This window comes from Erpetoichthys calabaricus, chromosome 5 (assembly GCF_900747795.2).
Source record: "Erpetoichthys calabaricus chromosome 5, fErpCal1.3, whole genome shotgun sequence".
NCBI classification, from domain to species: domain Eukaryota; kingdom Metazoa; phylum Chordata; class Cladistia; order Polypteriformes; family Polypteridae; genus Erpetoichthys; species Erpetoichthys calabaricus.
Genome location: NC_041398.2, coordinates 6,003,008 through 6,029,683, shown reverse-complemented (window position 1 = coordinate 6,029,683; position 26,676 = coordinate 6,003,008). Strand labels below are relative to the sequence as shown.

At 40.1% G+C, this 26,676-nt stretch overlaps 4 protein-coding genes across 14 annotated transcripts in view; 3 read left to right on the top strand and 1 right to left on the bottom strand.

The window, feature by feature from the left end:
* Positions 1–26,676, bottom strand: part of LOC114652512 (tripartite motif-containing protein 16-like) — a 979,029-nt gene that overhangs the window by 460,440 nt on the left and 491,913 nt on the right. The gene's annotated exons all lie outside the window — the stretch shown is intronic.
* Positions 1–26,676, top strand: part of LOC114641503 (tripartite motif-containing protein 16-like) — a 1,283,323-nt gene that overhangs the window by 921,364 nt on the left and 335,283 nt on the right. For 4 of the 11 annotated variants that reach the window (XR_007934967.1, XR_007934966.1, XR_007934964.1 and 1 more), the window contains exon 7: positions 22,811–22,870. The exons of 6 other annotated variants lie outside the window; for them this stretch is intronic. The gene's annotated coding sequence lies outside the window, so the exon portion shown is untranslated. Of the gene's footprint in view, positions 1–22,810; positions 22,877–26,676 lie in introns of all 11 variants that reach the window. One more of the 11 variants, XR_007934962.1, reaches the window with a different exon arrangement.
* Positions 1–26,676, top strand: part of LOC114652554 (E3 ubiquitin-protein ligase TRIM47-like) — a 156,023-nt gene that overhangs the window by 11,066 nt on the left and 118,281 nt on the right. The gene's annotated exons all lie outside the window — the stretch shown is intronic.
* Positions 1–26,676, top strand: part of LOC114652539 (tripartite motif-containing protein 16-like) — an 837,738-nt gene that overhangs the window by 801,642 nt on the left and 9,420 nt on the right. The gene's annotated exons all lie outside the window — the stretch shown is intronic.

Here is a 26,676-nt window from a genome sequence, read left to right as displayed (position 1 = left end):
CAGCAGTCACGTCCGAGCAAGCGCCACGGGTGAGAAAGGAGCGGAGCGCTGCGGGAACTTCTGACCAGAGAGGTACAACGGGGAAGGTAAGTGGGACCAACCCCGTAAAGCTGCAGACGCCAGCGGGACGGGGTCTGCCCTTCTGCAATGGGCAGATCCTACCCGTCACGGCGTCCCAAAGTGAGAGGAGGAAGCGGCGAAAGAAAGCCAGTTCCTCCGATATGAGAGGATGTGCTGCTGGGTGCACACATCCCACGAAGGGCTGTCCTCTGTGGAGGCAGAGGAACAACCCGCAGCCTGAGAGGCATAAAGCGAGTGTGATTCCGCTGGTGGTCTCATTGCGGGGATCATGGAAATCTCGGATGGGGAAGCCAGAAAAGAGAACATCAGGGTGCCGGTCGGAGTGGAGAGCGTTGGCCCAGCTGCAGAGAAAGCGTGCCGCGGGGCCGCTTCAGGGCAACGTCTCCACCCCTTGTTTTTCTGTTTATTTTTTAGGACTGTGCCCTAGGCTGAAGCGTCCCAAAATCCTGTCCTCGCGGAATGGTCTGCTGGCCCCTAGAGGTCTCAGCTTGCGGGGGAGTACTGTCGCAGGTGGCCGGGTGTGGTCATCAGCCACCTGCCTATTTAAGGGTCCAGCCTCCCTTCAATCAAGGCTGGAGTCAGGTGAGGAGGTGGACGAGGTCAGAGTGGAGGAGGCAAAGAGAGGCCTGGAATGAGAAGAGTGAGAAAGAGAGGTGGCTTAGTGAAGCCTGGACTTTGGGTAGACTGTGGGGATTTGTGTTGTGGTGGTGCACTTATTAAGACTTGTATATAATAGTGTAAATAAACGCGTGGTGATGGCTGGAAACGTGTCTGCCTGTCTGTGTCCGGGTCACTACAATCCACAGCTTTTACAACTTGGTAAAAGGCCACCAAGTCCAGCAGAGTGAGTAAATGATAGATAGATAGATAGATAGATAGATAGATAGATAGATAGATAGATAGATAGATAGATAGATAGATAGATAGATAGATAGATAGATAGATAGATAGATAGATAGATAGATAGATAGATAGATATAGTAAGTAGGATTCAGTTAGCGTTGGGAACCCGCGTACCAAATTTCTTGAAGATGGGCCCATTAAGTAACAAAGACCGTTGGAAAGTTCAATATGGCGGCCGACAGTGGTGTCATTCCACCAAAATAAGTACGTACATCGGTTTCGGTTAGCGCAGGGAAGCCGCCTACCAAATTTCGTAAATTTCAAGAAAGTTTAACATGGCGGAGGTTGTTGACCGTTATGACCGTTACATGTAGAATTTTGAAATGAAACCTGCTTAACTTTTGTAAGTAAGCTGTAAGGAATGAGCCTGCAAAATTTCAGCCTTCTACCTACACGGGAAGTTGGGGAGTTAGTGATGAGTGAGTCAGTGAGGGTTTTGCCTTTTATTAGTATAGATGTATATGTGTATGTATACTGCATATGTGTATGTGTGTGTGTATGTGTGTATATATTGTGAGCTGCGAAGCTAATCCTACCCCCAAAAAGATACAGACGCCCCTGGAAAAAGCCCTAAGAAACCCCTAGGAAACATAAACAGAATACCTTCACATTTCTCCTTTTCCTTCTGGCCGGCTCTGTCGCGTAATCTGCCTCTCACGCGCTACTCTGCCTTGTCAAAAAGCCTGTGCCGACTTCTCTCTGTGGTTATAAACTGATTTTCTGCTTCTCTCTCTCTCTCTGACTTCTGGTGCTCCTGGTATGTATTCCTCCGAAGAAGAAGAAATCCTTGGTTGCTTTTAAATGACAAGCGGAGGTGTAAACTCTTTCAAGGAGCATGTTTGAAACAGTTTTAAAAGATAAATGTTTGTTTGCAGTGTTTTGAATAAAAATTCGAGTTTCTTCAACTTCCACTGGTCTTCTGTGCAATCTTGTAACCCAAGCGTGACAAGTGGTACCAGGAGTGGTTGCACAGATGGATGCTTTAGCACAAGCGGAAACCAAATACCTTTTCCAAGTCGCCCAGAATGTTCCTATCCCATATGATTCAGAAGATGATTTGCATTCCGTTCGTCCTACGTCTAGTCTCCGGCCTCCGTCTGTCAGTCGAAGAGACAGCCAACAATATATTCAGCCTCGAGGAGCCTCTCCAATCCCTCAACAGTATGTTCCGCCTCCACCAGCACCAGCACCTGCGCAAGTTACTAGACGTGTGCTTCCTCTCCCTCCACTTCCGGACAATGCTAAGAATGTCCTGTCGAAGATGGGCCCATCTGATGACCCAGAGCTATTTCTTTTGGCTTTTGAACAAGTGGCGACTGTGTTAAGATGGGACAGACGTCATTGGGCTGTTATCGTCACCCAGTTTTTGTCTGGTGATGCACTACTTTCATTATGAAATATACCTACCGACAAATTTGACGATTATGATTTTTTGAAAGATCAGCTTGTCTTGAAGAAAGCCATGACGTTTTTGTCAAAAGGTTTTGCACTTTACAACTGGAGGTTGGATATGGACAGATCTGTTCGTGCTCAGATACAAGATTTGATTCTTAAAGTGAAATGCTGGTTTGAGGGAGATAAAGTTGAGCGCATCGTTGAAAAAGTTGTTATGAACGTAGTGCTGTTTGGAATACCTGCACCCATCCGAGATGAATTTCTTCGTCACAATCTTGAATCTCTAGATATTATTTCACAACGTTTAGAAGGCTCCCAGACCGCTTTCAAAACAAGCGGTAGCTTCGGTACTCAGTATCCTGTGTTAAAACCTATAAGGGAACGCCCAGAGTATCCTCGTCAACTTAATTGTGTACCTCGTCATCCTTCAACAACTGATCTTCAGATGTCGTCAGCTAGACCACCAGGAAATGCAGTTGCTGCTACCACAAATGAGATGCCTACTACCGGAGACAGAGGTCGTGGTCGTGGACGTCGTCGATTCGGTGCCGAGGAAAGAAAATGTTTCCGGTGTGACCAGCCTGGTCATTTAGTGAGAGATTGTCGTCTGTCTCCAGCCCGTTCAATGGAAATTGGCGTGGCAGAGGTTTGTTAATCGAATATCCCGGATCCGTCGAAAAACAAAGATGGCTTATTTTTCACTATAAAGTTCGGGGGCCGACAGGTGACAGCGTTTTTGGACTCAGGCAGTGACCTTTGTGTTGTCAGACGCGACTGTCTTGACGACAGTTACCATAGTAATACCGAGACTGTTAACATACGCTGTGTACATGGAGATGTTAAGAACTATGAGACATTATTTCTTCCTGTAACTTATAAGAGTCGTCACTTTAAAGTGTGGTCTGCTATTTCTGATTCATCCCCTTGGCCTTTGCTGATAGGCAGAAGCAATGCTCTTTTCCCTATATTGATGGCTGAATGACAGTCACTAATTGACTCACCTGTTAAACCCATTCGGGGGGAGGGAGACGCAAACCTGGTGGCAGTAGGGAACAATTTAGGTCCCAATTTAGATATTGAACCAGATCTCTCTAGTGAGTCGGAGGAAAACTCCCTGGAGAATTTCTCAAATTGTCAAGACCAAGACCCTTGCACGTCCTCTCAAATTGTAAATGTCTCAGAACCCAAACCGAGTTCTAGCGAGCAGCAGGATTTTGTGCGCTTGCAGCATGCTGATAGCTCGTTGGAGTATGCATTTAATCAGGCTTACACTGCCAGTGATTCCTATTACCAAGACCAATATAACGGGAGCCTAAAAACACCACACTTTCTGTTGAAAGATGGTTGTATTTTCAGAGTGATTTCGGACCATCTATTGGAAGACTTTATTGAGCAATTAGTAGTACCTGAAGCACATAGGGGAATTCTTTTACAGCTGGCTCACTCTCATATCTTGGGAGGACACCTGGGGTCTGATAAAACAAGAGAGCAATTATCGAAACGGTTTTATTGGCTAAATATGGGAAAAGATGTTGAACGGTTCTGCACTTCATGCCCTGACTGCCAAATCATCTCTGCTCATAAGCCTCCTAGGGCTCCCCTTTGCCCTATGCCTATTTTGGATGTCCCCTTTCAGAGGGTGGGTTTAGATATTGTCGGACCTTTGCCGAAAACTAAAAATGGTTTCCAGTATTTGCTGGTGTTAGTTGATTATGCAAGGCGATATCCAGAAGTAACTGCTTTGAAAAAGGCAAACTCATCGTCTGTAGCCAAGGCTCTCTCTGTGATGTTTACCCGTATTGGCATTCCTAAGGAAATTTTAACTGATCAAGGCACACCTTTCACTTCTCGTGTGATGAAACAATTATGTAAACGGTTTGCTATTAAGAAATTGTGCACCACCGTTTACCATCCACAAACTAATGGCTTGACTGAACGGTTTAGCAAAACCTTAAAACAGATAATCAGAAGAGTTGCTCATAATGGTCCCACAACATGGGACACTGTCCTGCCTTTTGTTTTGTTCGCTGTTCGAGAATCGCCGCAGGCATCCACTGGTTTGAGTCCTTTCGAGCTGTTGTTTGGCAGGCGCCCAAGAGGCATCCTAGATGTTGTTCGAGAGGAATGGATAGGTCATGAAACAATCTCTCTTGGGGAGGGTTTTGCAGAGCGAATAGTTTCCTTACAAGAAAGAATTTCCAGACTTTCTTCTATTGCTGTAAAGCATCAACAACGAGAACAGGAAACACAAAAACATCTATATGATAGACGCAGTCAGCTTCGTGAATTCAAACCAGGAGATCGTGTTTTAGTATTAATACCGTCAGACCCACATAAATTCCTAGCTAAATGGCAAGGCCCAGCAGTTATCGAAGAGAGTATGGTACCAGTAAATTACAAGGTTAGAATTCCTGGTCGACGAAAACCATTTCAAATTTTGCACATTAATCTCTTAAAGAAATGGCACGACAGGCAACAGGTTCACAATACCTTGACTGCTGTTTCTCAGACTGATGTTGTCATTGGCAACGATTTGACTGATCCACAAAAGACAGAATTATTAAACTTAATTGAACAGAACACTGATATTTTTTCAGACTTACCAGGCGTCACTAATTTAGCAGAACATAAAATCACAACTGAAGCCGGTGTTCGGGTGCAGATGCGTCCATTTCGAATTCCAGAAGCACGAAGGAATATTGTGCGCGAAGAAGTCAAGAAGATGCTGGAACTAGGTGTGATTCGTGAAAGCAAAAGTGACTGGTGCTCTCCGGTCGTGTTAGTCCCCAAGCCGGACGGTTCGGTTCGTTTCTGTATTGATTTTAGGCGCTTGAATAAGGTGTCTAAATTCAATGCTTACCCAATGCCCCGGGTGGACGAGCTCTTGGAGAAACTGGGTCAGGCGACCTATATTTCCACACTAGACCTAACAAAAGGTTATTGGCAGGTGCCTCTTGAGGCTAATAGTTGTAAGAAAACAACATTTACAATTCCTGATGGACTTTATGAATTTACAAGACTCCCATTTGGTCTGCATGGAGCCCCTTTAACTTTTCAGCGAATGAAATACTACGCCCACATTCTGAGTATTCTGGGGCGTATCTTGATGATGTGGTTATTTTCAGCAATGATTGGCATTCACATTTACAACGCCTACAAGCTGTACTTGATAGCCTGAAACAAGCAGGATTAACTGCTAACCCTAAGAAATGTAAACTAGGTATGTCTGAGACTGATTATCTAGGTTACTCAATGGGCAGGGGTTTACTTCGTCCACAACTAAGAAAATAGAGGAGGTGCTTGCTTATCCACATCCTAAAATGCAAAAACAGGTGCGTGCTTTCCTGGGACTAGCTGGTTACTACAGAAGATTCATCCCTGACTTTGCAAATAGAGCTGCTCCTCTTTCAGAGCTTACTAAAGGAAGAAAAAAACGCCCTATTATATGGACAGAACTTTGCGAACGTTCCTTTTCAGATTTAAAAAAAGCCTTGTCATCTTATCCAGTGCTACGAAATCCTGATTTCTCTAAAGATTTTATTCTACAAACAGACACTAGTGCATTCGGAGTAGGTATTTGAGGGTGAAGAACACCCTATCACGTACTTGAGTAGGAAATTACTCCCAAGAGAACGCAATTATTCAACTATTGAGAAAGAATGTTTAGCAATTAAATGGGCTATAGAAGCATTACGCTATTACTTATGGGGACGGAAGTTCACATTAGTAACTGATCATGCTCCACTTCAATGGTTATACCATCAAAAAGATACAAACTCCCGTCTTATGAGATGGTTTTTAGGATTACAACCTTACAGTTTTGAAGTCAGACACCGACCTGGGTCTGAACACATAAACGCTGACGTGCTGTCACGTCTCTTTGAACCGGGTCTGGAGAATCGCTTGATTCATGGAAATGTGAATAAAGCTGAGGGAGGGGGTGTGAGCTGCGAAGCTAATCCTACCCCCAAAAAGATACAGACGCCCCTGGAAAAAGCCCTAAGAAACCCCTAGGAAACATAAACAGAATACCTTCACATTTCTCCTTTTCCTTCTGGCCGGCTCTGTCGCGTAATCTGCCTCCCGCGCGCTACTCCGCCTTGTCAAAAAGCCTGTGCCGACTTCTCTCTGTGGTTATAAATTGATTTTCTGCTTCTCTCTCTCTCTCTGACTTCTGGTGCTCCTGGCATGTATTCCTCCTCCTCCGAAGAAATCCTTGGTTGCTTTTAAATGACAAGCGGAGGTGTAAACTCTTTCAAGGAGCATGTTTGAAACAGTTTTAAAAGATAAATGTTTGTTTGCAGTGTTTTGAATAAAAATTCGAGTTTCTTCAACTTCCACTGGTCTTCTGTGCAATCTTGTAACCCAAGCGTGACAATATAGATAGATAGATAGATAGATAGATAGATAGATAGATAGATAGATAGATAGATAGATAGATATGTGCGTATGTATGTATATATATATATATATATATATATATATATATATATATATATATATATATATATATATATATATATATATATATATATATATATAGCTGTACCTGGGCACGCGTTGCTGTGGCTCAGTCTGGTTAAATGGAAAAGAAAGCAAAGAGAAAGCGCACGTTTCTAATATGTTTAATTTCACAATGCTTGTGGGTATACAATATTTTTTGTTGTTCCATTGTCTGTGCAGAATGTTAGACTGAATAACATTGTTAAGTTCGTAGACGTCTTTGTTTTTGGCCGCAAGAATAGCTCGTTCACTCAGCCAATCGTGATTCTTATAATTGGTTTGAATATTGGGAAATACTTTTTCAACCAATTCTTCTTTTGACGTCACTAAATTGCAGAAGTTATGAGGCAATGAAATTCGTCCTGAGGTCAGATCAACCGGCACCTTTCCGTTCCCAGTTTCCAGATTTCTCCAACTCCGTTATTGACAGTTTGCATTATTTGATCATAAATGCCTTTTTGCTGAAGCGTTAGCTTAGGAATATTTGATTGCACATACGACAAAAGATCACCCGTGTTGTAATTTTGTTCACGACGCAATTCTACATTTAACGAAGCAGCAGCAGATCGATTCGGTGATGGCATTCCCAATTGATTGAGAACTTTGTTCGCGATTTCTAAGTACAAATCTTCAATGATTACCAAAGCATAGTTGTAGATTTCTGCTGTGAAATCCATTTTTATATTTGAATTTTACTTGCGTATTCGATGGAAAATATCTTCAGCCGTGTGCGATTTATATTTCTCCCATAACTGTGTTGGAGATGAAGGAGAGCAGGCGGTCAATATGATCGCAAACAATGCACGAATTTGATTTGGATATGACGTGTTGCACGCGTCATTAATGTATACATCCCAGTGTCGGTCGTTCTCCAATAAATTCAGAGCTTGACATGTACTTCGGAAAGTGACAAGTGTAACGCCGTTAACAATTCTCAATTGCTGGAAAGACGTTGTACCTTCACATTTACCAACAGCATGTGAACAAAGAAGCATTCATCTTGATTGGGATGCACGGTGTACAGTCTGCCTATCGTAGTTTCTTTGAATATGGCAGGTTGTCTGTCGACTCGCTCTCCTTGTTTGTGTTGTTCAAATGATTTTCTACTCGCATTCCATGTGTAATACGTAGGCACTTCCGAATACAGCAGTGTTTTCGCAAACGCGTCATTTTGACATAACGTAAAGAAAGCAGTTAACGTTGTAGCCGGTGCATTCAGGACTTATTGTTGCACATTTGCAGCTGTGAAATAAACGCGTTGTCCATTTTCTAGATGTACTGCTAAGTGAACAACATCTCGACTTCGTTCATGTATGGGAAATGAAAGAATTCGCCATACAGCTTCATTGCTGCTTATGTATCTTCCAGCCTAATATTGTGCTATTTCATCGATATGTATGACCGCATTCCTATCACTTCTTTCTGGTTGCACGCCTAAAACTGCCATGTCGCTGCCTTTATTCACGTACTTACAAATGTATTTGATCGAAACATTGAAATAGAATTGTAAAATATTTAGTATGGCATGTGTTGCGTTTACGTCCAACAGATGGCGCTGTGTTTTCAAAAAAAGCATGTTTTTACCTGTCACAGGTGTGACATCTATATAATATGTAGATAAAAACATGCGCATATTTGAATGCAACGTTGTGTCAAAATTTCAAAGCAATCGGTGAAGATCTTTCGGAGATTTAAGGTTTTGAACAAAAACCCTCACTGACTCACTCATCACTAATTCTCCAACTTCCCGTAGGTAGAAGGCTGAAATTTGGCAGGTTCATTCCTTACAACTTACTTACAAAAGTTAAGCAGGTTTCATTTTGAAATTCTACACGTAACGATCGACAACGTCCGCCATGTTAAACTTTCTTATTTATGGCCCCATCTTCATGAAATTTGCTAGGCGGCTTCCCAGCGCTAACCGAAACCGATGTACATACTTATTTTGGTGGTACGACACCACTGTCGGCCGCCATATTGAACTTTCCAACGTTCTTTGTTACTTAATGGGCCCATCTTCAAGAAATTTGGTACGCGGGTTTCCAACGCTAACTGAATCCTACTTATGTACATATATATGTCCATAGCCTGCAGCTCGGTCCACACTCTGAATCCTCCAGGCACTCCTGAGCATAATCTAATTTTGAAGGTTGGGGCACCAATGATGTTACTGAGAAAGTTACAGCCACTGAAACTTTGTAATGGTACGAGACTTCAGGTCACATGCCTGCAAAAGAACCTAATTGAGGCAACTATTTTTACTGGCGGTGGCTCAGGGGAGAGAGTTTTTATTCCTCGCATCCCCGTTATACCCTCTGATCTCCCATTTCAATTCAAACACCTCCAATTTCCAGTAAGGCTCTGCTTCACAATGACAATTAATAAGTCTCAGGGACAAACCCTACAAAAGGTTGGCATTTATTTGAGCCATGATTGCTTTTCACATGGCCAACTATATGTTGCATGCTCAAGAGTAAGCTCAGTGCACAGCTTGGTCATATTACAACCGGTGGGGCGAACTGACAACATGGTATACAAAGAGATCCTTAACAAATAATTATTGGTACATTTTCCCTCAGTTTATTATTTAAAATTTTAAAGCAGTACTTCACCGCTGTGAAGCGCGGGTATTTTGCTAGTAATCATTATTTACCAAATAATTCATTGCAAAATCTGACAGTGGTAAGATCACTCCTTCCATAACACTAAACACAAACACTAAGTAGACACTAACACTAAAAAACGGCAACCCCGCCGGGAAGAACACTAAATGAGATAAAGTAAAAGTCTACTAAACTTCTTTATTATAACTGCTTTATTATAGCAGGTGAGAGGACGCTGGCGCACGCTTGTTGTTGCCGCTCCTCCCTGTTAACAACACTTTTCGCAAAATTCGCCTTAATTCTGCACTTTCTTACGCTTGTTTTATTTTGTTTATTGTATGTATAGTTCGTGGATACAGCCGACTCGAATTGCATGGATTTGGCTTAATATTTACAGATTTTATGGACTCCACTTTACTGGGACCAGCTGTGTCTGTGGATCACGGGAGGAGACCTACGAACATTTCTTTGTACCTGACTAACCGCGTCAGCTGTGGACCTCAGCTCGGAGCGAAATGAAGTGAATGAAATGAGGTGAATGGGAGGGGAGATGATCACGTGACTCCCCCACCTGCCTTAACTCTCCATCCCTCCACAAACATAGTCTCTCAGATCCCAACTCTCCTTTCGCACACCGCATCTACTAAATACTAAGAAACACTAAGTAGAAACACTAAAGGAAAAAATACTATTCAGTAAGCACCACGTCTACTAAACAGTAAAGGAGAAAGGACTAAACACTATGGAAAAAGAACGGCATGACCACGTCAGCTGCGGAGCTCAGCTCGGAGTGAAATGAAGTGAATGAAATGAGGTGAATGGGAGGGGAGATGATCACGTGACTCCAACACCTGCCTTAACTCTCCGTCCCTCCACAAACACACAAACACAGCCACACGGATCCCAACTCTCCTTTATAGATATAGATTAATACTCAACACCTCTTAAAGATTTAATGCAATATCCCAATAATTTACAGGCTGAATCTACATTAAACAGAGTACATCCTCTACTTTATTGAATGGCATTAATGGGATCTAAGGTAATAATAATAAACACTAAGCAATGTAAAATATTAACTACTAATTGAGAACAGTTTTCTCTCTAACTTTTAATACTTTACTTCTAAATATGTACATAAGAACTTACATTTGGTCAAGAAACACACAAACTTAAACTTTCTCTAGCGGCTCCAGTAGTTCCAGCTTTCATGAGGTACATCTCGCAAGCTCACATGCTCACTGCACACTCCACGGTTTTCGCATGACTATGCTACAGCGCCTTAAAGGCACACAAGCCTTTTTTACAGTTTGTGTTAAACAGTGCGTGCATCAAACTGGTGTGTGTCTGTTGCACCAAATCCTAATCCCCGATAAGAAGGATGAGGCAGACCAGAATTAAGGTAGAAAGATCTCAACTAACTGATGAACGTTGCAAAGGAAGGAGTAGTTGCAATGGCTTTGTAGAACTAAATGTTTATTTGCAGACAAATATTTATGTGTGGTTTCTGACACAGAACAAATACAATAACATAAAATAACTCACAAAATAAAGGCTCAGAGAACGCTAAACAGGTAATGCCAACAAGGGTCAGTAGATGGCAGCAGAAATTAACAGAGCGCTATAATGTGCTGCCGTTGACAAAAGGCACTAAATAAAACTTTCTAAATACGTTGGCACGGTACAGACTCAAACAAATCACTACTTAAGCAACTATTACCAAGTCTGTTTTCTTCAAGCACTTATATATTAATAAAGCAACATTTCTGAATGTACTTACACAGTTTTGAATGTTTAACTGAACACACTTTAACATAAAGGATTGTCTAAACTTGTTGGTAAAACAACGTTACGAGGTCTATCATTACTTATAGAAAATTATTTCTAATAAAATAAATAGCAAAGCGTAACTTACATCAAACAGACGCACACAAAGTCAACAAACAATTGAATAATGCTGGTACATGCAGTACAGAGTTTTCCGTGTATCAGATACAGAAATAACATGTGCGCATGCTCACGCATAGCCTGTGGGCGTGATGACGCAATAGACAGCGTGCTCAGACTTTTGTACAGTTTGGATATCACATGATTTGGATTCTTTTACATAAAACAATTCCTCAGATGGCCCTGAAGAGAGACATCTACATGTAGGACAGACTCACATTGCTTGGTCAAAAGTTATTTTGTTAAGTTGCCACTGCCTGCCCCTCTTTTATTGACTCTTTTTAGTTAAGATGTCAGTTCACTTCACCAGGACTCTTCCTGACAGTTTTGGGTGTCATCTGATCAGTCAGATCAACTACAGGCATATGACACCTAGCAATGTGTCAATATGGAACTCTTTATCACTTTGTGACTGAAGAAAGAGGCAAAAGTCAACCCCTTGTAAACTTGATGGACAAAACTTCGCACCAATTAGCAGCAAAAATTATGTATTTTTGTGCATCCAAGAAACCTACAGCAGCAGGTCCACTCCTTCCTTTATAACCCTTTACAAGCACTAGAACTCCCATCTCTGCCCCAGGATTAGCTTCTGCCCTGGAGTAAGACCCTTACTGTCTCTTTCATAAAGGCCGGAATGATCGCTTCTACTATAGAGGCAAATGTAGTGCCAGACTGTAAGAGCTGAAGACCATCTGTAATGGAGTTGGATGTGGATGCCACATTCTGTCCGTCTTGGTAAAGGAAACCAACGCATACAGGCAAGAGAGACACCACATTAGATGACTCTGTAGAATTGCTGAAGTAGGGAAGCAGTTGTTCATTTTTTGCCAGCAAAAGAAAATCAGCAAGTGTGAAACCTCAAAGACTAAACTGCAGTATAATCCACAGCCACAAAGCAAAAAGGCCAAGAGAGAGAACAGAATCTGTTTGAAGAAAGACAAAGTAAACTGAATGCTCTTCCATGTGTGCCAGTGGAAGCTCTCCGTGCATACATGTTGTGGGGTACAAACTCTGTAAATTGTGTTCTGTATTCTCACTTTGTTTTGCTCAAGACAACAACAGATGAACTACATTCAGGATGAATCAAAGCATATCCTCTTCCCAATTGTACCTCACTTTTAAAATAGCTGTTCCAACAATGAAATGAAGACATGCTGGTGCCTATGATTAATGATTAGTTTATAACCTGTGCGTCTGGGACAAGAAGTAGCTAAATTATTTTACGTCCTGGAAAAGGAAGACATGCAGATACCTCAGGGAACTTCAAAAAAGTTTTATTTTTTGGGAAAACGGACAATGAATGGACAGCCAGCCAATCAGAATATCTAACAATCACATCTTGCAAAACCCCCTGGTAGAATTTTATAACAAATATGCCTCATCTGAAGAGCGACATAGGAGAGAGGAAGAAGAAGGGATGAAGACGTCAGGAGAAGAGAACAGAGCGGAACAGATATATATCCAGACCTTACTATCAGTCCTTTTTTATATTATTCTTTATTCCACTAGTATTATTATTATTCCTGTAATGAATACTATGCTGCTTTTAACTTTCTATGCTTTGTTTTCATTTCTAGAGTGATTGAAGTAATAAGGTAGATTTCATTGAGCATCTGGTGCGGCCAGAGGTTTGCCATTACCTCTGTGCTGCAAGGTTTATTAAGGCTGAGGGTGAGAGCTCCACTCAATAGTAGGAACAGTACATAAAGTAAGGTATTCTTGGCTGATAACTGGCCTCTAGTCAAGTGTGCTGAGCCTTTGTATGTTTAAATGTATTCTTGGAGACCAAAAGTAATATTTAGGTCTGAGATATCATTAAAACATTGTATATTGTTCATGCAGATAATAAGTAAGTCTCTTGAAGTGCTAAGAGAGTGACAGGCTTTGTTATTCTTAAGGCACTTGTGTGGTGTAAAGTGCTAGAGATTAACCAGCTGTGTTGTTGAGTTTCTATGTGTATGTGTATGTCTATGCATGTGTGTGTTAATCTTAAAGTGCAACAGTAGACCAACCCAGTAATGAATCTGATGAGTACACTTACCCCTAGGTAAAGGGTTAGTACAGGACAAATCTGGACAAAACATCACCTCCACCTGAGTGATCATAAGCCAAGCCAGGAGTTCACCTGCTCTGAGTCTGAGAACTTCTGACTAGGCGGAGTGGTAGCTCTGAGGCTAGGGATCTGCACTGGCAATTAGAAGGTTGCCAGTTCGAATCCCGTAAAAGTCAATAGGGACTCTGCTCTGTTGGACCCTTGAGGAAGGCCCTTAACCTGCAATTGCTGAGCACTCTGAGTAGTGAGAAAAGTGCTATGTAAATGCAAAGAATTATTATTATTATTATTATTAACTTGGTCGTTATGATAAAGCCAGTAGATGAATTCTGGGAATTGACATCTCCATAACTGTGTGAAGGAGAAGGCTTTAGCTGATGTAAGGGTCTCTTCATAAATTCAGTGCAAAAATTTAAGTGGGTTGAATCAGTTCAGAGCAGTGTCTCACACACACACACACACACACACACACAAACACACACACGCACACACACACAGAGGAGCTGTAAGTGAGTGCCGTCACAGTGCTGACTTTAGAAACTTAATAAATAGCTCAGAACTGATTCATCTAACCTTCTGTAAGACCAGAACTGTTATGTGCCTTTGTCTGTAAGTACAAGAAACAGAACCAACTAAGATAACATGGATTTATGTGTTGTGTTATTTGTGAATGCTCTTTGTCCGTATAAACTTGTATATTTACATCTTCAGTCATCCTTATGTTATAAATATGTTGTATATTTTGATTGGTGTTCGTGTCCACCAAGTTCTCCAGTTGCCTCTCAACAATCCAAAGATATGCAGGTTAGGTGGACTGCCATTGCTAAATTAGAGTTATTGTGTGTGTGTGTGTGTGTATTTGCTTTGTGATGGACTGGTGCCCTGCCCAGGTGTTGTCCCTGCCTTGTGTCTAATTTTTTGCTGAGATAAACCAACAATTGACCTTTGACTTTGCCTTAGAGAAATGGGTTAAGAACATGTAAAGATGGATGAATGGATTGATCATTTACTGCAGTCAGTTGTTGATAAATAGTCCATCACCACGAGTGGGCCACAGACAGAAAAAGTGAAAGCTGATTTGCAAGGACATTTTTATGAATTTCAGGCATAAGCTGAGTAGATCACTTCATAGTTCTGGTGTCCTGGTTGTAAAGTGAAACAAAGACCTTCAACTCTGGATTTACTGTTAGGTAGTTTTATTAATAAATTAATTTGATTTTTCACCTACACAGACCAGTTTTTTGTATGTGAAGTTCTGATTTCCCAGTCGTTGATGTGATGCCTTTTAAACATCAAGAACTAACTCACACACCAGTGTGTCTTCAAACTGACTTAATTACTTGATGCACTCTATAAGCTCAAACTCCATCTTGAATCGGTGATATTAAATGTTTATTTTAATCTTTTGTGTTAATCATATTTGTTGAATCAAATCTGTGTGTGTCATCTTGTCCATTGTGCCATGAAATGCAAAAAAAATGTGTTGTACAAATATCAGGATGCAGAAACAGATGGAAGATATCAAAAGCTGAAAATGAATTCTGATCTGACCACTTGTGTCCTCTTGTGTGTCCAAACAGAAACAGCTGGAGGTGACACTGAGTGACATCAAGAGGAGACTTGAGGAGAGAGAGAAGACACTGAAGGAGACGAGGAGGGTGATGGAGGAGATGAAGGTGAGTGGAATAGGAAGACAACACTTCGTATCAAAGAGAGGAGAACTAAATTAAAAATAGAAGAGCCAGCAGAGCTTCACTGGTGATGACGTGTAGAGACAGGAAAAGGGAGAAGAAAAGAAGACATGTTGTGATGTCCTTCATAGCATTTCACTGTTGACAGTATTCCATGTTTTACTCTTTAGAGATTCAGACAGCATCACCCTGATGTCCTCTGACATTCCATTCACTTTTTAAAGTGGACTTAACTCCCCCTAATGGTAACTCAAACTGAAGGTTAAGGCTAATGTTCTGAATTAGATCAGTCGGCATAACATTCCTTAATGGCCTCTTCTGTGTTTTGAATGCACACTCTAAATTTGTGTTAATTAAATCTTGCCATTATTTTAAAAAGTCTTGAATAGATTTTATAAGGATAAATAAGATTTTTTTCAATTTCAAATGGTACTGAACATCAGGTATCTATTGACGTATAAAAGGTGGTCTGGGATTCTTCCATTTAAACAGTTCAAGTCTATGAGCTCGTAGTGTAATGTCGGCTGTCAAAATTAATTTGTCCTCCTGTATACTGTATGATGCACACTATGATAAATCATTATTTTTTTCTTTGTAAAAAATGTGAATTAGTGCTTGGTGATCAGTTCGAGGTAGAATTCTGTTGGCTTAATCTTCTGTAAACATTGCTAATAACATGTGGAGCTAACTTAGTTGAAAATGTCTGTATAAAATACCACTTAGTTGCCATCATTACCTTCTGTTTTCACACTTTGGTGTGAGTTTATGGCATCCAGTAGTTCTGGGAGTGTAAGAGATATTACTCCTTAGATTATGTTTCGTCTTCTTTAAACTGAATGGAATATAAAGTCTTATAGTACTCCCTAAATGTGTGAGTTATACTTTTATGGTCAATGATTTTTTCTCCAGTTGCATTGATAAATTCTGTTATTGTGTTGCAAACTTCCAGCTTATGGATTTTTTGAGCTAAGAACGTTTTAGCCTTCTCGCCATGATCACACTGGTGATGTTGTGTTAATATTGTGAGTTAAAGGTGATTTGTTCAGTTTCTTTTGATACTAAATTCTGACTGTAGAGCCTGTCCTTTCCTGGTAATGTCTGCTGAATCTCAGATCCACTGTGCTCCATTCATTTTTTCACATTTGGGTTTGGTTAACTTGCAGTACTAGGGTGCTGTACCGTGTTAGCCATTATGAATGTAGAGAAAAGCCAAGCAAAATGACACCTTTTATTGGCTAACTAGAAAGATTACAATATGCAAGCTTTCGAGGCAACTCAGGCCCCTTCTTCAGGCAAGATGTAATCAACTTAACTTGCAGAAACCACAAATTGGTTCATTGTGATTACTGGTGTGGGTCTGACCTTGTGATAAAATGCCACACTCTCCAAGGTAGCGTGCTGTCTCATGTCCAGTTATTCCAGGATTCATTTATGACAAGTTCTCAACCAACAGAGGAAGAATTCTTCACACAGATTTCTGTGCAATGAGAGACTAAATGTTTAGTGCAGACTCGCATAAAACAGACCAGCACCATCCAGTGTATTAAAGTACTAAACACAGCCGGTCCAGACCACTAGGGTGTGTCTTTAGTTCAAAGAACGAAGGCGAGCACAATGTGTCACTCAGCACTGTGTAGTCCAATCCAGACACAGAGCTGACAGTTGAGGAAGTAGAAGTGAAGGAGAGCCAACCTCACAGACCAACCTTCACTTCGGTTTATGGTTCTACGCTCATCTGCTTTTGTTGTTTCCTCCTAGAATTCCTGCTTATTACTGATGCATGAAATCCCCTCTCTACACCCATGATGACTGTGACATTTTTCAGCCAGAGTTCCTTCCCCTTGTCTTTTTTAATGTCTTTATTTATTTATTTATGTATGTATGTATGTATGTATGTATGTATGTATCTATGTATGTATGTATGTACATGTGTATGTATGTATGTTAATGTTTATTCTGCTGAGTACGTGCTGTAATAAGAATGACCAAGAGACATTGGGAAGGTTTGGGGCAGCCACCCATATAATATTTCCTGGCTGCAAAATCTATCAAAAAGAACAGACATGTTCACACGACTTAGTCTAAAACAGAACTGACTATTGTCTTAAGATGACGGCTTTTAAATGCCCACAGAGGATATCATGTCATCGGGACCGGAACTAGAAGTGGAACAGGTTAAGAGTTTGGGGGTTATCTTTGATAGTACTCTGTCTTTTGAATCCCATATCAGTAATGTTACATGGTCATCTTTCTTCGTAGCATTGTACGCTTGCGACCCTATCTCACACTGAATAGCACAGCCATCCTTACTCATGCATAGGTTACTTACCTCATTGATTTTTGTAATTCTGTTCTCTTTGGTCTCCCACATAAGCTTCACTATAAACTCCAGCTTTTACAAAATTCAGCTGCCCGTATTATAACTCAGAACAATTCCATGCAACACATTACCCCGTCTCTTAAACAGCTTAATTGGCTTCCTGTAAAATTTCACATTGATATTAAAATTCTTCTATTAACCTTCAAAGCACTTCATAACCTCACTCCATTATATCTCTCTGACCTCATACATGTTTATACACCCAACTGCACCCATAGGACCTTCATATCTGGTCTTATCTTCACTCTTCCTGGACCCCTGATCACCATGGGTTCCTGTGGATTTAGTCGTATTTCTTCTCATTTTTAGAAGTAACTACCACAAAACATTCAGGACACAAATTCCCTACCTATTTTCAAATCTCATCTTAAGACTTATCTATTTAGAGTAGCTTACACTACATGACCTTAAACTGTATTCTTATTGCTGTATTTTCAGATTCATAGATACAGATACAGTCTATGTATATGTGTATGTGTACATGTATGTTTATGTTGTTTTTATAATTTTATTGTCTGTACAGTGTCCTTGGCTGTTTAGAAAGACGCCTTCAAATAAAATCTATCTATCTATCTATCTATCTATCTATCTATCTATCTATCTATCTATCTATCTATCTATCTATCTATCTATCTATCTATCTATCTATCTATCTATCTATCTATCTATCTATCTATCTATCTATCTATCTATCTATCTATCTATCTATCTATCTATCTATCTATCTAATTTCCTCAGTCTTATGTAGACTAGCATGTGGTATAGGCTGAACTTCTGATCACTATGTCACTAGTGTTCCTCAGCTTTGTACTTATCTCTTTAAATTGTCCTGCAGAATTTGTGGTCTGATCCAACCTCTTATAATTGGTCAATTAGAACTGGACACATTTGACAAGAGCCTATCCACTCAACCAGGGAGATTTTCCACATGTGTCCCAAAATGCAAAACAGCATATGAGACTCTCTGTATCTGGACAAAAGTTTCATCTAAATTCCCTAATAATAAATACCATATTATCATTTCTTCCTCATTCTAGTGGTTGGTTACGAGGTGACCTTTTAGGGCTTCTCATCCCTGCCTTCTATCACAGAGTTACAGTAAGTGAGTCATTGTCCAGCTGTGTAAAGTTCTAAAAACAGCAAAACACCTCCAGCTCTGGGGTTGGTGATTCTAGACAGCAGGCACCTTTTACCATATTTACTTCCCACATAGTAACACACAGTCAGGTGTCATCATACAAGTATGAGCCATAGTTACAATTCCAAATTCATTAGTAATGATGCAAAGTTCATAAATGAAGCAGAAATACATGAAACATGGAAATAAAGATTCACAACTCTGAGCTTTAAAAAGAAAAAGAGATGACAGAAGGTAAATAAACAAAGGGTATATGAAATTAAAAGAAATCTGAAGCCCCTTGACCAACACCTAGACCCTCTTATTTAATATCTCCATCTGACTGGTCTGACATGTTGATGTCTGACAATCCAAATTAGAACACAATGAATAAACGCTAGTCTCTGGTCCAGAAATACCTTTATTTTCCTGCAATTACCTTCCAACACACAAGTTTACTCACCTATACAAACACTTCTTCCTCTTCTTCACTCCAGGTACTGTATGTGTTGTCCTACTCCACTCCTAACCTCAGACTTAACAGGAGATGCCCTTTTTAAAGGCAGACTTTTAAATGAACTCCCATGTCAAATAGAGTCCTCACAAGATAGTAGAACTGTCCTCAGCACCTCTTGCTAATGGCTCCCAAGATCCTTCACAAGGATGCCTTTTATGACTGCGTATCTCATAAAGTCCTGCAGTTTCCTTAATAGCAGCATCAGCAGAGTGATGATATTAAAGTAGACCCTTGACTTACGAACTCAGTTTGTTCGCGAGGGCTGGTTCTAACTCAAGTTGGTTGTAAGTCAAGACTATTTTTCCCATAAGAAATAATGGAAATACCCTTAATGTGTTCCGAACTGCCCACAGCAACACTTACTTAACTTTTTTTAATAAAAAAGGGTTGTATAATGTGCATAATTTACCAAAAACACCAATAATTTTTCTAATGTACCAACCAAAAAGTTATAAAAAGTGCCTAGCCTACCAGAAACAACAATTTCATAGTGTACTCACCATTTAAGTTGACATCTTTGGCTTGCAGGAAGGGAGGAGGAGGAGAATGAAATGGAAGGTGGTTATTGTTTGGAAGGAGCTATACAAATCTTTTCTTTGTAAAATTGTCGAGATGGTGAATTTCAACATGTTGTACATATTAGTGAGATCGGTCACACAAATGCCACTCTCATAAATCCACACAATTACCTTCTTCATTTCGATTGTGATTGCTTTCTTTACCTGCATTACCTTCTCTTCCTTCCTTAGCAATTATCGAAATAAATTATATAAATCAATGCACTGACCGAAATTACATCCACAAAGACATGTATCTGGGCTCCGATTGACGCTTACAAACACTCTCGGCTGTTTGTTTACAATCCCACAAGTGGATACACGTGACCGCATTTGGATCGTAACGCAAGACGTTGGTCGTAATTCAAAACAAAAATTTTGGTCATAAACCAGGTTGTTCGCATGTCAGTCCAGTCGTAAATCAAGGGTCGACTGTACTCGGCATCACTGGGGGAACATATCATCTGGGAGGCAGTCTCAACTGATCTTCCTTCTGCAAATAAAGTACCACCAATCACTCCAGCCAATTCAAACTGTCCTTCACAGCATCAAAATAGCAAAAATTGTATCTTGTGATTGGTTATTCTTATCAGGTGACTCGATTCTAAATATTTCTCCTATCCAATCAGATCTCTGTGGAAAGAGAGATGGAAGAAAATAACAAGAGCTTCACTGCTCTGATACGGTGCATTGAGGAAGCCCACAGGAAACTGATTGAGAGGATCAAAGATCAAGAAAAGAGAGAAATGGAGAAGGCTGAAGGAGTCATGGAGCAACTGGAGAAGGAGATTGATGAGCTGAAAAGGAGAGAAGCTGAGCTGAAGGAGGTTTCAGAGACCAAAGACCATCTCCACTTCCTGCAGGTGAGAACGACACTTCACAGGGAGTATGATCAGACTGGGGTGTGTGGGACCTGAAAACATTTAGAGAGAAATTTAAAAGATCTGAGGAGTCTGAGTGTATGGGCTTGCGAGTGTCCTGGATAAAAAACAAGATCCAGGCCTTTAATGACCTCTTGGGCATGGCCATCAGCAGTGTGTCTATCTGCAGAGAGAGTATCGACCTTGTCGAGAGGTTTACTTACTTTGGCAGTGACATTCATGTCTTTGGTGACTCTTCCTATGAAGTCAGTAGATGGATTGGGAGAGCATGGAGGTCATGAGGTCGCTGAAAAAGGGTGTGTGGCACTCCCGATATCTATGCAAAAGGACAAAGGTCCAAATCTTTAGAGTCCAGGTGCTTCCTGTCTTGCTATATGGTTGCGAGACAAAGACTGGACTCCTTTGGAACTGTGTCTATCCGGAAAATCCTTGGGTACCGTTGGTTTGACTTTGTGTCAAATGAGCGGTTGCTCATGGAGTCCCGAATGAGGCACATTACCTGCATTGTGAGGGAGCGTCAGTTATGGCACTACGGCCATGTGGCATATTTGCCAGAGAGTGATCCAGCTCATAAGATGTTCATTGTTGGGGACTCGAGTGGCTGGACCAGGCCAAGGGGTCGCCCACGTAACACCTGGCTGCGGCAGATAGAGGGTCATTTTGCGTGTCTGCCTGGGAGGTTGCCAATTGGGATCCCGAGATGTTTCTTCATGTAGTGGGTGCGGCAACGCACTGTACCAGTGCATGCTTCCCAACTTGACTTGACTTGACTTGACTTGAAGAGTTTGTACAACATGAAAAGAACATGCCATTTACCCCAATACAGATCTTATTTTCATATTTCCTTAACATTTTAAATATTCTGATTACACATATCTCAAATATTTCACATAGGCTTATCTTACTCAACTGGAAGAATCCTCACCCACCTCTTTGAAGTCAGTGGGTAACTGATGTTCTATACTATTTCAAATTGGAAAAAAAAACAAACTCTCACTTAGATGATCAGTGTAAAACATTTATAAAATCTGACAGGATCTGATTAATAAAAATTCAGAATACACATTTAAATTGAGGAAGTAGATTCTCTTCCCTTATTGTATTTATTCATTTACTTATTTTTCCTTCTATTAAAGTTTAACTCTCTTGGCTTAGCTCTCTTCCTTATGGGAGGTAGTTGATTTGATTTTAACTTAATTTTGAAAATTTGACACTGCTTATATGGAATGTTATTTACTTTAAATAAATTCAATAAAATGTTAAAATCTCAAAGTTGAAAAGGTAAATTTTTTTGAAATGTAAAAGATGACATCTAATAAAGGATGATGCCAACTCTTTTCCAGTTCCACCTTCTGATGTCTCCATCCTTGAACTGATGAAATTCAAATCCTTCAGCATTTCCTCACAGCTCAGACCCCACAGTCCAGTCTCGTCTCTCATCTCCCATTCTTCTTGTATGCTTTTCTCTCACACTCCACACAATAGTCCTGATGTCGACTGTGTTTTGCAGATGTTAGGGAGATTCTCTTCTTGATTTACACTCTGCACATGGTGGTCGCTATATAACTCGGCTTGCCGTAGTTTTCTCTACTTTGTGTGGTTGATGATGGTGATGAAGAAACAAAGGCTTCCAGGATTTTCTAACAAGTCAAACTTTAGAGCTGCAGGCCTTCAATTGTATAATGACATTGAAGAGCTTTCTTGCTATATATGTTAGTCTTTACATTTCATTTAATTGTTTGTCTCAGAACCATAAAATGTCCAATGCCTTGTTTTGTGTGCCAAGTCAATTTTGGACCCACCTGCCCCCTCGATCCCTTTATCTTGACTCTCCACTCATGGACTCCTGTGTGAAAAGCTCATTGATTGTAAAGGTCAATAATCTCTGATGCTCCACTACACTCCACAAAATATTCTCTCATAAATAATCAACAAGTCAATAACAGGCGTTCTCACCATCTAACCCCAAGCTGACTTCCCACCACACTGATCCTTAATTCAGAAGAGCCCCCTCTTATCAGTATTACTTACTTTTTAATGTCTCCTTTCTGAAATCTCGTCCCCTCTTCTATCGTGATCCAGATTTTCTCATTTCGCTGTGTCCTTCCTGCTGATGGAGACTCGCTGAGCTTCACTGTCACTGCTGATTTCACTGCTGAGGACCTGAGAAAGGAGCTGTCAGGTCTGAAAAAGAGTCTGGAGAAGATCAGCCAGTGGGTCATCATGACAAGGACTCCACCAGGTAAGTGTGAGTGTCTGGTGACATTGTGTTTGTTATTGACGTCCATTAGGAGGACCAGAGTGACAATAAGAGGACACTGATGAAGGCCTGCTCTTTAACATTTATCTGTCATCCTTTGCTGTTAAGTATTTTTTACTATATAGTGCCTTTCACTGTCATTACCTGAGTGATAACAAACTCTAAATAATCAGCTGTGTTTATTCAGATATTTTGGAATTTTAACTTGAAATTTAAGAATCCTTATACTTTTTCCTTATACTCTCTTAAAATGTACTTTTTCACTTAACTTTGAGATTCTTTTTATTTCCTTTGCTTTGCTCATCTTAAGATTAATGAACAGAAATGTGTTTTAAATGGCTAAGCCGGCTCAGTGCACAAATGAATTGTTTATTTGAGAACAGTGAAGACGTTAATGGAATCAAATTGAGCTCAGCGTCAGTGCTTTATAATATCAGAACATCTGAATCTGCTCCTGCTGTCTTCAGTGTCCATTAGATTCTGCTGGATGGAGTCCACGTTAAAAGTTCACGTTCATCCATTTTCAGCTGTGCTCCCCCTGGGCTCTTATGTTTTATATGCCTGCTGTTGTTTGCTCAGACGTCGTGTCTCCCAACGACATTTAAAAGGATTTTACACAACAAAAACATTTTATTTGATATGTTTTGGTAGAGAACATAAGCAAATTGGAGGACTGTGTCAGAACTCTGAGTACTTGAGGACCACCTGAACATTTCAGTAAGTACAGCCTCAGAGTAAAACACACTTTATAAATTATGAATTACATACGTTTACACATAAAGATAGCAATTTGTTTAAAGACAAACTAAGTTCAAGCAGCTAAGGGCACAGGGTCCATCCCGGCCGTCCACCACATTAGACGTATATACACTGTATGTGTGTATAGTGAAATTAAGCAGAGAGAGTGGGCCGGAAGAGTTGGGGTACCACCCTGAAATACCCTGTTTAATGATGAAGATAAAAAAAAAAGCACAATGATGACTTCTGCTGCAATCAAAGGCTGTCAAGGTAAAGTCACTTCTGAGTCGAAGCTTCATCTTCATCAGTCACAGATCTGTAATGAACACCCACTTTTGGTGACATTTTATAGTGGTGTCACAAAAGAGGCGGAGCTTAATTAGCGGGTTGTGGAAGTGACGTCACTCATCTTGTGGCCTGTGAACTCATTGAAGTGATGACATTAGCAGGAGCAGCACCCTCTCGACTCAGGGTGGGATTTCTTTTCTTTTTTTTTTTTTTTATTAATTTTATTATAATCATTCAGTACATATAGATCAATTTTTACAAAAAATAGGATTGAAAGCAAATCAAACCCCACCCCTGAGAAGGAGAGTATGGCCGAAGGAGTAATACTTAAGGCTTGTAAACATGATAAAATTGTTGAGTTTAATAGGGCAAAATAAGATAAATGGAGAAGGAAATAATTATTTCTTCTTATTCTAAAATATTATTGATTATATCCTGCCAGGTTTTGAAAAAATTCTGTACAGATCCCCTAACTGAGAATTAGATTTTTTTCCAGTTTCAAATAATATAAAACATCGGTTTTCTGCTGACTTATTAGAGGAGAGTTAGGATTCTTCCAATTTAACAAAATAAGAATGCGTGGCAAAAGTGTAGTGAATGCAATCACAGTTTGCTTGTCCTTCTCCAATTCAAGTCCGTCTGGAAGAACACCAAACACAGCTGTTAGTGGGTTAGGAGGGATTGTGACCCCAAGGCTGTCTGAAAGGCACTTAAAAATTTTGGTCCAAAATGATGTTAGTTTGGTGCAGGCCCAGAACATGTGACCCAGTGAGGCAGGAGCTTGGTTGCAGCGCTCGCAGGTTGGATCTTGCCCTGGAAACATTTTGGACAGTTTAAAGCGAGACAGATGAGCTCGATATATAATTTTGAGTTGAATAATTCTATGCTTTGTGCATATGGAGCTTGAGTGAATTCTCTGCATTGTACCTTCCACTCCTTTTCTGATATATTAATTAAGAGATCTTTTTCCCAAAGTCCTCTTGGATCTTTAAAAGGAAGGGACTCTAATAAAATTTTATATATTGCAGAAATGGTGTCTAAGTCCTCGAAATTGAGCAGTATTATTTCCAGCATGGTGCAGGGTACGAGATGAGGAAAATAGTGCAGGTTCTGTTTGAAAAAGTTTCTAATTTAAAGATAGTGAAAGAAATGTGTAGCTGGGAGGTTGAATTTGGAATGTAATTGTTCAAAGGATGCAAAGATATTGTCTATATAAAAATCTCTGAGCAATTTATTCCCAAATCTTTTCCAGATATTAAAAACTGGATATGTTTGCGAGGGTTGAAAGAGGTAGTTCTTTTGCAGGGGTGCCACAGATAGAATATTTTCCATCTTAAATTGCTTTCTAATTTGGTTCCATGTTCTGAGTGAGTGAAGCACAATTGGGTTATTACTATATTTGCGATAACTTGCATTTATTGGAGCGCAAAGCAGGGAGTATAAAGAAGTACTTCAGGATTTTACTTCTATTGTGGACCAAGCCTGTATATGTTCAAATATTTGTGTCCAGGTTTTTATGGCTTGTATGTTTGCTGCCCAGTAATAAAACTGAAAATTAGGTAGAGCCATGCCACCTTCTGCCTGAGGTCTTTGTAGGGTCTCTCTTCAGATACGTGAGTGTTTTGGGTTTCAAATAAATGAGGTTATGGTTGAATCTAATTGCTTAAAAAATGATTTATTGATATATATTGGGATGTTTTGAAATAAAAAAAGAAGCTTAGGAAGGATATTCATCTTAACAATGTTAATTCTTCCGGCTAGAGTGAGATGAAGGGTTGACCATCTATGCAAGTCTTGTTTCATTTTTCCATATAGATGGCGAACTTTTGTTGATAAAGAGCTTTATGTTTACTTGTGATATTTACCCCTAGGTATTTAACCTGATCTGCTATGGTAAAAGTTAGGGTGTCCAATCTAATATTATATGCTTGTGAATTCACTGGAAAGAGTATACTTTAATTCAAATTAATTCTGAGACCAGAAATCTTTTGAAAATCTGAAAGTGCTGTTAAAACTGCAGGCACAGTGTTTTCTGGGTCTGATATATATAAAACCATATCATCTGCATATAGAGAAATTTTATGTTCCAGTCCTTCTCGGATAATCCCCTTTATCTGATAAGAATTTTGACAGTGGACTGCCAGTGGTTCAATGGTGATTGCAAACAGCAGTGGTGATAAAGGGCAACCTTGTCTGGTGCCACATTCTAGTTTAAAGTAGTCTGAACAAATGTTGTTAATAGAGACTGAGGCTTCTGGATTGGTATACAGTAGTTTGATCCATGCACAAATATTCGGGCCAAACCCAAATTTCTCGAATGTAGTGAAAAGGTAGTTCCATTCAATCATATCAAAAGCTTCTTCTGCATCCAATGATAATAATATCTCTGGGGTGTTTGACTTTGCTGGTGAATATATAACATTAAACAAGCGTTGGAGATTGTAAGATAAGTGTCAGCCTTTAATAAATCCAGTTTGATCCTGTGATATTACCGAGGGCAGCACTTTCTCCATCCTTCTAGCTATAATTTTTGACAGTATCTTAACATCATTATTCAAAAGTGAAAGTGGTCTGTATAATGCACATTGTAACAAGTCCTTATTTTGTTTAGGAAAGACGGTGATTAATGCTTGACGAAAAGTTTAAGGTAGAATTTGATTGTCTCTAGCTTCTGTAAATGTTGCCAATAAGAGGGGAGCTAGCTGAGTGGAGAATTTCTTATAAACCTCTATAGGGTAGCCATCAGGGCCTGCTGATTTCCC